Source organism: Leptidea sinapis, chromosome 3, assembly GCF_905404315.1.
Source record: "Leptidea sinapis chromosome 3, ilLepSina1.1, whole genome shotgun sequence".
Lineage (NCBI taxonomy): Eukaryota > Metazoa > Arthropoda > Insecta > Lepidoptera > Pieridae > Leptidea > Leptidea sinapis.
The window spans coordinates 9,131,750-9,145,274 of record NC_066267.1 but is presented as its reverse complement, the minus strand read 5'-3'; the positions used below and the strand labels follow the sequence as shown (position 1 = coordinate 9,145,274).

At 36.8% G+C, this 13,525-nt stretch overlaps 2 long non-coding RNA genes across 2 annotated transcripts in view; one reads left to right on the top strand and one right to left on the bottom strand.

The window, feature by feature from the left end:
• The window catches only part of LOC126979656 (uncharacterized), a 195,565-nt gene that overhangs the window by 65,742 nt on the left and 116,298 nt on the right, over positions 1-13,525 (top strand). The gene's annotated exons all lie outside the window — the stretch shown is intronic.
• The window catches only part of LOC126979660 (uncharacterized), a 145,567-nt gene that overhangs the window by 131,984 nt on the left and 58 nt on the right, over positions 1-13,525 (bottom strand). Inside the window, exon 2 of the long non-coding RNA XR_007732860.1 lies at positions 13,030-13,135. This is a non-coding gene — a long non-coding RNA (uncharacterized LOC126979660). The remainder of the gene's footprint in view (positions 1-13,029; positions 13,136-13,525) is intronic.

Sequence of the window (13,525 nt, the reverse complement as noted above, 5' to 3'; positions counted from 1 at the left end):
TACTTTTACATTACCAGTGGGAGGCTCCTTTTCACCGGATGCCGGCTAGATTATGGGTACCAGAACGGCGCCTATTTCTGCCGTAAAGCAGTAATATGTTCTGTGTTTCGGTCTGAAGGGCGCCGTAGCTAGTGAAATTACTGGGCAAATGAGACTTAACATCTTATGTCTCAAGGTAACGATCGCAGTCGTAGTGCCGATCAAAATATTTTGGGTTTTTCAATAATCTTGAGCAGAGCTGCATTGTAATGTGCATGGCGTATCAATCAGCTGAACGTCCTGCTCGTCTCGTCCCTTATTTTCATAAAAATTGTTTCAATTGACTATTTTCTGCCGGAATTACTAACGTTTCTTTCGTTAGAAAAATATTCTGAGTTACCCCCAAGTCACGCCTAACGAAGTTTTACTTCAAAAAATGCGAAAAGCCTATTATATATTTATAAAAGATTTGTAACAGACACGCTAACCGCTAGTTGCAGAAAGCATCTTTAAAGTTAATGTTTTAACTAAACTACTACTTATATTATAATATGTATTTATGTATGTTTAAATATGTATATTGTATTAAATATATCGTTGTCTTGCCCATACATACTTGTCATACCCATAGTACAGGCTATGCCTAGTTCTGGGCAAGATAATTTGTGTAAGAATGTGTCAATATTATTATTATATTGTGCATTATAATAGTCAGACATACACATTCTTGAACTATGGAATAACCGACCGATACACGGGGAGTACTAATATCCTAGACACAGGGAATCTTAGGAGTTAGGAGGACAAACGAGCGTACGGGTCACCTGTGGTTAAGTGATCGCCGCCGCCCACAATCTCTAGCAACACCAGAGGAATCACAGAAGCGTTGCCGGCCTTTAAGGAAGGTGTACGCGCTTTTTTTGAAGGTACTCATGTCGTATCGTCCCGGAAACACCGCACAAAGAAGTACTAGTAGATTGTTGTCATATTTCTACATACCTGCACCCCAGCAAAATATAAATTTGTATGAGTTATCGATCGCAGCCCGCAGTCGCGTCAGTGATATTAATAATTGAAACTGTAACTTCCTTTGTGTATCAAATTCAAAGCGCATTTAATAGGATTGAGTGTGTAATGACAATTTAGTTTTGAGGTATTGATTTCAAATACGAAAGTTTCATTAATTAATGTTCACGTTGCTATATGTTTGTATTTGTGTTATGTACTAGGTATTAATATTAATGATTCAGATTTAGGTGTATCAAGTCTCAAAACGATGCGTCATTTATATTATGTTTTTTGAAATTTGTATCAGTTTTGCCTTATTGTATGTTATACTCATAATATTTAGGGATATAATTTTAGGTTGGGTGTTTTAAATTTATGCTTTTTTTTATTAGTGTTAAAAGTTAAAAGTTTATATGTATTTGCCTAAGTTGTGATAGTAACATAAAATTATTTATTTTATTGTATAACTCTACATTTATTTAAGTTAAACAACACGCCATCATAAGTGTTTCCATTTAATTGACGTATATGATAATCATGGTTTACTTAAACTAGCGTTATTTTGTAATTATTAATACATATATGTTGTATGGGAACCAATAAATAAATAAATAAATACCTTTAATACTTAGATTCAGGATTGGTCTCCGCTGCGCTGCAACCTTACTACCTAAGAACAATAGTTTTTCATAACGGCGACTATTAGATGCTTGTGTGCGTGGCATCTTGACACTCAATGGCATATTTCAAATATTGTCACACAAGCTTCGTGTTATTTAACATTGAAATTAATAAAATATAAAAATACTGATGATAATATTGACACACTTTTCACACAAATTATCTTGTCCCAAGTTAAGCATATATAGCCTGTGTTATGGGTTACAAGATAAAGATATATTTAATACAATATACTTACTTAAACATACATAAATACATTTAAACATCCATGACTCGGAAACAAACATCCACATTCATCATATAAATGCTTGCACCTACCGGGATTCGAACCCGGGACCTCTAGCTTAGTAGGTAGGATCGTTAACCACTCGGCTATACAGGTCGTCGTATATGATATGTGATCCCAGTGTCTTTCTTATTTCTTGTAGTATTATTTTTACTACGCAACCCGGCATTTTAGTTTCAATTATTAGTAAAATTTAACAGAACTTGTGGCAAGTCAACATCACACATATTTCGAGACTGGCTCGAGTACGCCCACTTGGGCGTACTAGTTGCCGCACTTTGCGACTACGCCTGAAGTATCTAGGTGAAGTGCAGTGGAGACCGCTCATTAATCTAAGATTTTAATACTTTAAATGAAATAAAAGAAGCTTAGCCAAATACTACCAATTTATGATTCTAATGTAAATGGGTTTTGATAGTATAAAAATGGTGTTCTTAAGTGTTACTTCCGCTAAGATACAAAAAATCACGTGCTCCGCCTCTACACGAGGAATCTTCAGGAGCCGTTGACTCGCCAAACCCTGGGACGAGAGTGACTCTCGTTGTTTTAATGAAACTAATCGGGGTTAACAGTTAAATCATCATTTAGAACATTTTAAATATACGAGTTTTATATATTAATTGAATTTTGTACCAAATATTTTTGAACGATGCGGGACAGGAAGCCGCGCCTTTCCGTGCTCTATTTCCAACTCGGACAACAACACTAGGAAGGTTGGTTCAGTTGTTAAAAGCCCTCGGAGTTTACCCGAGCGGTGCTGGTTCGAGTCCCACATCATTCATAAAGTTTTGGTACAAATTAAACTTGTATAATATTTAATAATAATATTTTTTTATTTGCGAAAAACTGCCACCAAATGTTTTACAATTAAAATAGATATGAACAATTAACATTATATAAAGAAAAGAAAAAATAACAATACAAATGTTAAGAAACAATAAAGACAAAGATATTAATGCTTTAAAACATGTAAGGATTATATAATAACTAGAAAACGAGGCAGCAGCAGGAATGAGCTTGCTTGTGCGGTGTTTCCGGGACGATACGACATGGGTACCTTCAAGAAAAGCGCGTACACCTTCCTTAAAGGCCGGCAACGCTCTTGTGATTCCTCTGGTGTTGCAGGAGAGTGTGGGCGGCGGTGATCACTTAACACCAGGTGACCCGTACGCTCGTTTGTCCTCCTATTCCATAAAAAAAAAAGCAGCGCGATTCGCAAAAAGGAAAGTTCTCAGCAAACGTTAGGACGTATTTTCCTAACACTGATATTATGAACTTCCTAATTAATTATTTAATCCAAGATGTGAGGGATAACATTTAGAAAATAATAAATTGGTTATACAAGGTTTATTCTAATATCACATTTATATATGCGGGGTGAGACACACTATACAAAGATATATACAGTTCAGAATTGTCACTTATGCGTGAAATAACCTTGGGAATATGGGACGCGATACAGCGATGAAAGTGTAATTTGACTAATGGACAAAGATAATATGAATAATTTCTCTATCAAATTTAAATGCAGAGGAATTTGTGTATCCATTATTGATAGAAGCTTAGCTAATATAGCAAAAAATACCGCCGCTGCCCCACTCTCGCCTCTCGCCTGCTCACGTCGCGCGTGCGACTCAAGCACATCTCGCTTCTAACTATGTATTCAGTTAAAAACCTAACTTGGCTGACACTGGCTCCGAAAATAACAATAATCGTTACTAGAATTAGATTGTTTAATAATTCGCAATTATTTTTATACTTTTTAGCGCATATTAAATCTATTCTTTTGGAATAGTGTTTTTGAAGTCTTATTGTTAATTTATTTTTTATTTTTAGGTTTTTTGTGAATCTGAACTACACTTACTAGTAATTTGTCACTTTAGGAAGTCGCTTAAAAAGGATAAGGGTACTAATGTGTCAATCAAATATTATTTATTAGAAGGTTATTGTAATTATCTCTTTTTAAAATTATTAAAACTTTCGTGAATCATTATTAAATTATTTATTAATACGGCTTTACTCACGTTTTTGTCGGTGTCGGTACTGACTAGTTTCGGACCATTCGGAAATCCTTTATCAGAGTGATTGTCTCAAGGTGACGAGCGCAGTTGTAGTGCCGCTCAAAAAAATTTTTGGGTTTTTCAATAGTCTTGAGCGGCGCTACATTGTAATGGACAGGGCGTATCAATTACCATCAGCTGAACGTCCTGCTCGCCACGGCATTACGCACGGCTCCATTGGCATAAAAAAAGAACTCTTCAAGGGCTGTGGGCCAGATGAAATCCCTCCGATTTATATAATAAAACGTTGTGGTCCTGTCTTTGCGCGACCATTATCAATAATTTTTAACAAGTTGTTCGTTGCTGGAATTGGCCCTGAACTGAGTAAATGGGTAAAAATCGTGCCAGTGTACAAAAAAGGTGATAACAATGACGTAAAAAACTACCGCCCTATATCTATACTGTCACGTATTTCTAAGCTGCTTGAGTCTCTTGTCTGTCCAATAATCACGAGTCATCTTGAAGGCGAAATCTGCGAAAGCCAACATGGGTTAAGGTAGGTACGCTCTATCCAGACAGAGTTAGTGTTCCAACATTTTACGAAAGTAAGAGACAAAACGAACAGGATATTCAGCTGATGGTAATTGATACGCCCTGCCTATTACAAAGCAGTGCCGCTGAGGATTCTTGAAAAACCCAAAAATTCTGAGTGGCACTACTCTTGCGCTCGTCACCTTGACACATAAGATATTAAGTCTCATTTGCCCAGTAATTTCACTAGCTACCGCGCCCTTCAGACCGAAACACATCAATGCTTATACATTACTGCTGATTCGATATCGCAGGGAAACTCCGAGCATAGCCCTCTCCATTGCCCCCTGAGCGACCATGAGCTTTCTCATAAGGCCCATAGTTAGCATTTTTTACTAACTAAGAAATAAATATTCATCAATTAAAAGATAGTTTTATTAATTTGTTAAGTTAATCAACAATTTCGTTTAGTATCAGTACTAAGCTAAAATAACCTTTTAAAATAAGGAAACTAAAACCTTGCTACTAATGTACACAACCACCAGTGGGAGGCTCCTTAGCACAGGATGCCGGTTAGATTATGGGTACCACAACGGTGCCTTTTTCTGCTATGAAGCAGTAATGTGTAAGCATTATTGTGTTTCGGTCTGAAGGGCGCCATAGCTAGTGAAATTACTGGGCAAATGAGACTTAACATCTTATGTCTCAAGGTGACTAGCGCAATTATAGTGCCGCCCAGAAATTATAGGTTTTGCAAGAATCCTGTGTGGCACTGCATTGCAATGGGCTGGGCGTATCAATTATCATCAGCTGAACGTCCTGCTCGTCCCGTCCCATAATATCATAAAAAAAAACAAATAGAATATTGAGATAATGCTAGGCGTGGCTGACTGTTTATGACTTGTCAATCGAAATCAGTTGCTGTCACAATATATTTGCTTCCATTCTTTTGCAGTATCTGCATTTGACATGTTCTTCTTTCTCGCAACCTTTATTTGTATATAGTCTATACGCTATTATATTGTCTTGATCAACGGCCGTTTTCAGTAACCTATCTATACTTAGTTTAACTTACTAGAGGTAGACAAATCTATCATTTGACGCTTACCCACATTTCAATAACCTACCGATAGCATTGGACTGTTACTATATTGGACATAACTATGGATACATAAGATCTTGTATTAAACGGTGATAGCAATAAATCCGTAACTAGAGATACGTAATTGAAAACAGTCGTAAGAGATCGAATTAATAAAACTACAATGAAGTGATAACATCTTTTAATTGTGTCCTACCGCATGTTGAAGTTTTCTCAATTGTAATACTTTATTTTAAAAATGTTAACCAAATAATAATTAAACATAATATTTTAATTACAAAGATCAATTAAATGCTTACAATAATATGTATTAATATAATATTATAGCCACACATAATATAAGTTAATAAAACGGGAAATAAACTTTTAAATATATGTCATCACAGACTCTTGTAGACATTCTAAAGGACCAAACCTTAAATAAGATCTTCCGTACAAGCAAATTGTGATGTGTACTGAAATACAACTCTTATTTTAAACGTATCTTGATACAAATTTGAATGAAACCTTTAAACATGATTCTAGTGAGAATTAGGGTAAAAGTATCTTAAAAATTTTAAGGTGACATGAGCGTACAATCTGACAATTAGCCATCACTTTAAAAGTTTCTTATTTAATAAAAATCACATTTTTATCATTAAAATCTATGTCGTTAAGAATTATCAGTATATATTTTACCCTTTGTCAAGGCCTAAAACATGGTTCATAAATATTTTTTCGATATAAAACAATGTCAAAGTTCATTAAAATTTAACAAAATTTTGTGCGCCCGATAGCAATCGTTCTCTTTTATTCGTTAAACTATTGAGCATAGTAAGTAAAATATTTATTTTATAAGTGTAATGAAAACGTTAAAAGAACAAAAGAAAACGAAATGTTTGCGTGCGGGCCGATAATTCTTTTGTAATTCGTGCCTTCCGCACGTGTCAAAATATCTCCAAGCAGACGCTATAACCGCGACCAACGGCTGCTCTCAATATACTGTCTACAGATAAATTACTACCTTCTACCGTAAAATTACCAATATACACGATAGGTCATTCTTGTCACCTTATATTGGAACGCATGAATTGCAATTTCCATGCAAACTTCTATCGCTGGTAAGCTATACGTCGTCCTATTGACAGACAGCGATACGAAAAGTCAACAATAGTTACGATTTTTATCTCAAGTAGGCCACAACCGGAGATAGACTGAATATTGGGAACGGCAGTTAATCGTATGGATCAAAGTTGTCCATACTTTATTTTCAGCTGTATAATAGGTATAGCATGCTCTGTGTAACCATAAATTAACTGTTAACGAGTCTTCGACAGTGCGTTTATTATCACATTGTACTTTCGATATGGAAGAGTCCATCGGGTTTTCATTATGATGTCTCTTTCTTTCTTTACTTCATATTTCTTTGGTGAAATCTGCGGAGAAATAAAAGATTGATGTAAAATTTTATAAATTACTTGGACATTATTATACTTTCAATATACCTTAAAAACACACCAGTATTAGTTCGGAGTCCATTGTGTTTTAATTCTAATGTCTGATTTTATCTGAACTTCATATTTCTTTGATGAAATCAGTGGAGAAATAAAAGATTAATGTACAATTTTATAAATTACTAAAACATTCTAAAAAAAACTTTGATTAGATTTCTTATCATAATTACTTTGTAACTAATTAATATTGGTGTGTTTTCAAGTTATATTACTTGGAAACACACCAATATTAAGTAGTTGGGAGACCTTTGGGATTTAATTCTGATATCTGATTCTATCTTATCTTCATATTTCTGTGAAGAAATCTGTGGAGAAATAAAAGATTATTTATTTAAATTACTACGACAAAAATTTGGATAGCAGCAGTGGGACATTGTGAAGAATTTAAGTTATAGACAAAATATTTTGAAACACAGTTATTCCTTTCCTCCTCGATAGATATTTTATTACGATGCATCCATGCGATGAACACATATATATACAAAAAAAGAATAATACTTATATTCATTCTACACACAATGATATATAAGTATTATCTCTTCTCGTAATTATGTACTCCATAGGACGAAATCTGTGTTTGATGTTTTAAAAATATAACAATTCCAGTTAAGTGTCCTATAGCGACACTTCTATCGCCTCGAAACATTCAATTATCTTCAAAATATCTTCTCAGGATAAAGCTTCAAGGATTACATATCTCTGAAGACTTATGACATAGGTCTTAACTCGATTACGTTATGTTTATATATATATATATATATATACAAATAACAACAATAATCATATTAGCTCTTTATATAATTTAAATGTAACAAGCTTATTAGAATATCGGGTTGGACCTGATATATCTTAGCACGAATTTGGAGGTAAAAAATAGTTAAAGTTGTTAGAGTTTTGGTCCACGATTATAGTGCTACTATTCTTATAACAAGATAATCCACAGTTTTCAAGAAAATAACCTAACCTCAAACGGATAAAACGCTACATGATCAAAGCTGTCAAATGTAATGAAAAACAGTGAAATGAAACGTAAATAAAAAGAAGACGGCAATTGGATAAGTATAAAAATTGGTTAGATTAGGTTATCTAAGAACAGTTACCACAACGCACGAGCCGAACGCAGCGTGCCGCGGCAGCGGCCGGCGAGTACCAAAACCGAATCGTAGGAGTTTCCCTCCTTTCCCTTTATTTCCTCCCCATTTACAAGTTAGGAAGGAGGGGTTACCTTCCCAACGCATAAAATTGTCATAGTTTAGCGTAAGTTCATACTACAATTTTTCTCAGGAACGGTCTATCACCTTGTAATGACAGTAGTATCAGTGGTGAGGGGGCATCAAGTGGGTGGGAACCTCCGGGCCGTGGACCTCGTATCCGTGTTGTATCGAATCGTTAAAAAGTGTTATTCCCGCGGTGTTGGCCATTCAGGGACTCCCGGCAGGGAGGTTGCAGTTCCAGTCCCCGGCGGCGAGAGTTGCTTTACAGATTCACAATTTATAAAAATTCATCCAACTGCAGAAATAATTTGTGCAGGTACTTTGGTATTACTTCAAAAAAGAAATAGTATATTCTCTATCTAAAAGTAACACCACACGCCTGGCACAATTAGTAATGTGAAAAGTATGTCCATATCGTTTTATAATAGTCTTCTTATCCTAAAAAAAACTAATTAATTTATCTAGGCCAAATAATTGTACTAATGAATGTCAAAATAATATCATCCCCACCGTCTGTATGCATTGCGGTCCTCCACAGCACGTTTTTCAAGGAACTTTATTTCACGTAGTACAAAGCTGTGGAATGAGCTTCCTTGTCCGGTGTTTCCAACCCAACAGCCAAACTTACCCTATACCGAACTACTACGATACTATACCGAAGATATCCCAGACGTCAGGCTGCACGAGGTTAGGATGGCCCTAGGTCAGCTTAAAAAAAACAAGGTGCCGTGTGATGATGGAATTACAGCCGAGCTTCTGAGAGCTGGTATGACTGGTCCTGTGCTTAAGATCCTCCAGAAGCCATTCGATTCCGTCATCCTCGAGGGCAAATCACTGCAAGCATGGCACAGAGGTACAGTGGCATTATTCTTCAAACAGGCGATTGACGCGCTCTTGAAGAACTATAGGCCCATATAACTTCATCTTTTCTAGGGTTAACGATTCGTCTTGAGCGTAGGTTCAACGACTTCCAGCCTCCCCAACAAGCCGGATTCCGAAAAGGCTTTAGTACCATAGACCACATACATACGCTGCGGCAGGTTATACAGAAGACGGAGGAGTATAACCAGCCACTTTACTTGGCGTTCTTGGACTATGAGAAAGCCTTTGATTTGATCGAGATCTGGGCGGTGCTTCAGTCTATTCAGAGGTGCCACATTGATTATCTATATATCGAAGCGTTGAAGTGTTTGTATGATAACGCCACCATGTCAGTCCGTCTCCAGGATCAGTTCTCGAAGCCTATCCGACAACAGCTTCGGCGATATGACATCGCCTTGTCTGACTCACCGCTGTATTGCAAGATGTCTTTAAGCTTCTGGACTGGTACGGGCTACCCAGCCCGTCAATCAATATCATCGTCAAGTTTGTCTCAAAATGAACCTGGAAAGTACTTAGATCATGTCTAATGCCCATGTCACTGAAGCTGTTCACCGCTGCATTGGAAGATGTCTTTAAGCTTCTGGACTGGTACGGGGCTGGGTATCAATATGGATACAGCATCTCAAGGAGTTTGTCTCAAAATGAACCTGGAAAGTACTTAGATCATGTCTAATGCCCATGTCGCACCTACTCCCGTAACAGTTAGGAACTGTACTTTCGAAATCGTTGTCGAGTACGTCTACCTTGGACAAATAATCCAGTTGGGCAGGTCCAAATTCGGGAAAGGGGTCACTCGTCGAATCCAACTCGGATGGGCAGCGTTCGGGAAGCACCGTAAAATCTTCTCGTCCAAACTACCACAGTGTCTGAAGACGAAATTATTTAACCAATGTGTGTTGCCAGTGATGACTTACGGAACGTGGTCGCTAACTATGGGCCTGATGAGGAAGCTTACTGTCAGTCAGCGGGCAACGGAGAGGTCTATGCTCGGAGTTTCCCTGCGAAATAGAATCAGAAATGAGGGATCCGTAGGAGAACCAAAGTCACCGAAATAGCCCAGGTGGTTGCGTAACTGAAGTGGCAGTAGGCAGGGCACACACATGGCCGTTTGGGCAGTAAATTCTTCGAATGGCGAACACGTACCGGAAGACGTAGTGTTGGTAGGCCACCCACAAGATGGACCGACGATCTGGTCAAGATCGCCAGAATAGGTTGATGAGGGCAGCGCTGGACTGATCATCGTGGCGATCTTTTGGGAGGCCTTTGTCTAGCTGTGGACGTCTTCCGGCTGAAAATTACGACGATGATGATGATTCGCGGTGTTTACGGCCGATACGACATGGGTACCTTAAAAAAACCTGTACACCTTCTTCAAAGGCCAGCAATGTTCCTGTAATACCTCTGGTGTTGCAAGAGAGTGTGGGCAGCGATGATCATTTAACACCAGGTAACCCATACGCTCGTTTGTCCTTCCTTTCCATAAAAAAAATATATACATTTTACAGTTTATCACAACGTATAGAAAAATATAGAGTTTAAATAAAAGGCATAAAAGGCGTTTATTTGTCAAATTTGATTCCTTATGAATTCTTTTGTCAGTTCAAACACTTCCACCGCTTCAGAAACAATTGGCACTCTGAGAGAGAAGAAACGGCGCAATAAGATATAGTATCAAGAAAGTATTTGCCACAATTTTAAAACTGTACTAACTAATGTATACTTTCATTATTCAAATTTATTTTTGATGCAAAGAAAAGCGATGAAATTGCTAAAGAAACTCATTCCCACTCTTTTAAAATCACAGCGACTATTTCTTCCTTCCTCCTATAATCCCTCTTTTATAAACTTGAGTACCCATGTCATCCTGGAAAAACTGCACAAGATAGCTCATTCCATAGATTGGTTGTAAGTTGGAACTGTATCTGGAACGTCAGATATCCAGATGGTGGGGCCGTGGCGAGTTTGATAATTGGTTGGAATAACAAGGTTAATCTTAACTAAAATTGATTTTTAAAATAATTAGTTAATCTTAATTAAAACAATGTTAAAAATATTACTGTATTGCGTAAAAAGATAAAAAATATATGTGAGAGTGAATGTTTAAGAAAAGTGTTTATTTATGAATATAAATGTCGCAAATTCATTTGGATTAAGGTCGGGCGTCACGTTGATGGTATCCGCCATGTTGTTATAAGTCGATCAGTGCGTACGACCTGCGCAGGCGCTAGCTTGAAGACGAATGCCAGCCTAGCGAAACTCTAAGAAAAAAGTGATTCGCTCGATTGTATCAAACATGCAGTCATTGATAGATTGACAGATGATGGCTATAATCTTGTAAAAGACTAAAGCAATAAAAGTTCTAAGCAACTGTTCGCTTTCAAACTTAGTCGGATTATAGTTCGTGACCAATCGCCATATTGTAATTGCTATTATTTCAAATTTATGTCGAATGACTGCACGTTTCATACCAAACTAAATTAAATTTTTACTTTGGAAGTTCCACCGCTTATTGCGTAGTATTTACATACTCTTGTAATGCGGCTTCAAAATAAGCGCTCTACTGATGGACAATAATAATTAACTTCAATCATGTTACAGACATTGACGTCCGCACGAGCATCACTAACCACTTACCTCTACTATATAACAATGGGCTGGCGGCTGTTAAAGTACTTTTGTGCCTGTTTGATTTTCGCCATTTTGGCGCTGTTGGCCATGTAGCGAGAGTCAGCGGTACTAAAACTAGTGATGACAACCTTAGCAAACATCGATTGATGGTGGAAAACTATTTACAAAAAAATGTATACTTTATTACGTTGATTCTTGAAGTATAACTAACACGGAAAACGAACGAAATTAATCTAAAATGCAAAAATACTTTAGAGTATTGTACGTTCCTTTGCAGCCATTTGTATTATATGTCAAAATTTGTTCTCTGGACGCTCGCGAGTAGCGCTTCAAATAGGCACAAAAAATTTTCTGTCGAACATATGGAATAGCCTGTCCAGTGGTATTTATACAGGTCAGTGTCACTAACACATAATATGACAGTGACAGCTGCAAACTGTCTTCGACAGATGAGGTTCGCCATCAGTTCAGCCACGATACAAAGAATAGAATATAATCATACAGGCCATATTTTTATATTCTTATTCTCAGACATAAATAATAATTATGAAATTGATAATTTAATAATGAAACAGAAAAAAAAGGAAATCGCCCCGCTTGCTTTGTTGAATTCGCAGGCAAAATGTAAAGTTACTTAGCTCTTTTATACAAATAATGAAGAGACGACCACGTCTATCGATGTATCTGCAATTGTTTTTTTTTTAATAAAAATAATGGCACAAGCAGGACGTTGAGCGTTGCTAATTGATACGGCCTACCTATTACAATGCAGTGCCGCTTGTGATTTGGAGTGGAATTCTGAGTGGCACTACCAATGTGCTCGTCACCTTGGGACATAAGATGTTAAGTCTCATTTGCCCAATAATTTCACTAGCTACGGCGCCCTACAGACCGAAACACAGTAATTTGGGTTGGGATTGGATTGGGTTTAAATATTCTTTAAGCGATGACTGAACACCCCATTGAAGTACAAAATTGTTATTTAAACCGAGATGACTAAGAAACCTTATAGCCTAGAGTGTACTCCAGACTTAAAGGCCGGTTTTGCATCTCTCGACAAGGGTGCAGCACCAAGGGGTGTCACCGAGTGCCATAACATGAGCCTTTTGCCCGTTTGCCCATCTTATATAAAAAACATAATTCAACATAATGCATGTGCAACATTTTACTTATGAAGAAATTAAGTCTAGAAGATTCGCGATGCGTTAGATATCATTTAACTTACCCCACATTGTTTGCCAGGTGCAAGATACTTCTGAGCCAGATGGAGCTAAATTTCACAGTCTATAAAACATCCATAGCGTGTAGTCCATTCTTATGATGTTTTAGACCTGAAAGAATTTGAACATTTGTAAACATGACCTTAAGGCGACACTAAACCCGCGACCTTGAGCGATATGAGTCTGTCGGCCCGCCATCTATGTAATAAAGCCAATATTTTCAAAATTACATGAAAGCAGTTTACGAATATAGGCTTACAATAGTCATTATTTATTACTAATCTGAATAAATGTAACTACATAAAAAAGTACAATCTATAAGAGCTAACTTTTCTGAGAGTCGTACTAAACAAATGCCGAGAAAAAAGTTTACCTGCAAAGAAAAGTGGTAGTATAAAATAGTTCTGGAGTGTTAAGTATAACCAACAGCAAGCATTAGCAACCTATTATAACTATTTAATTAATTAAGAAAACAAGTATTAACTTACTTAATGATTGGAT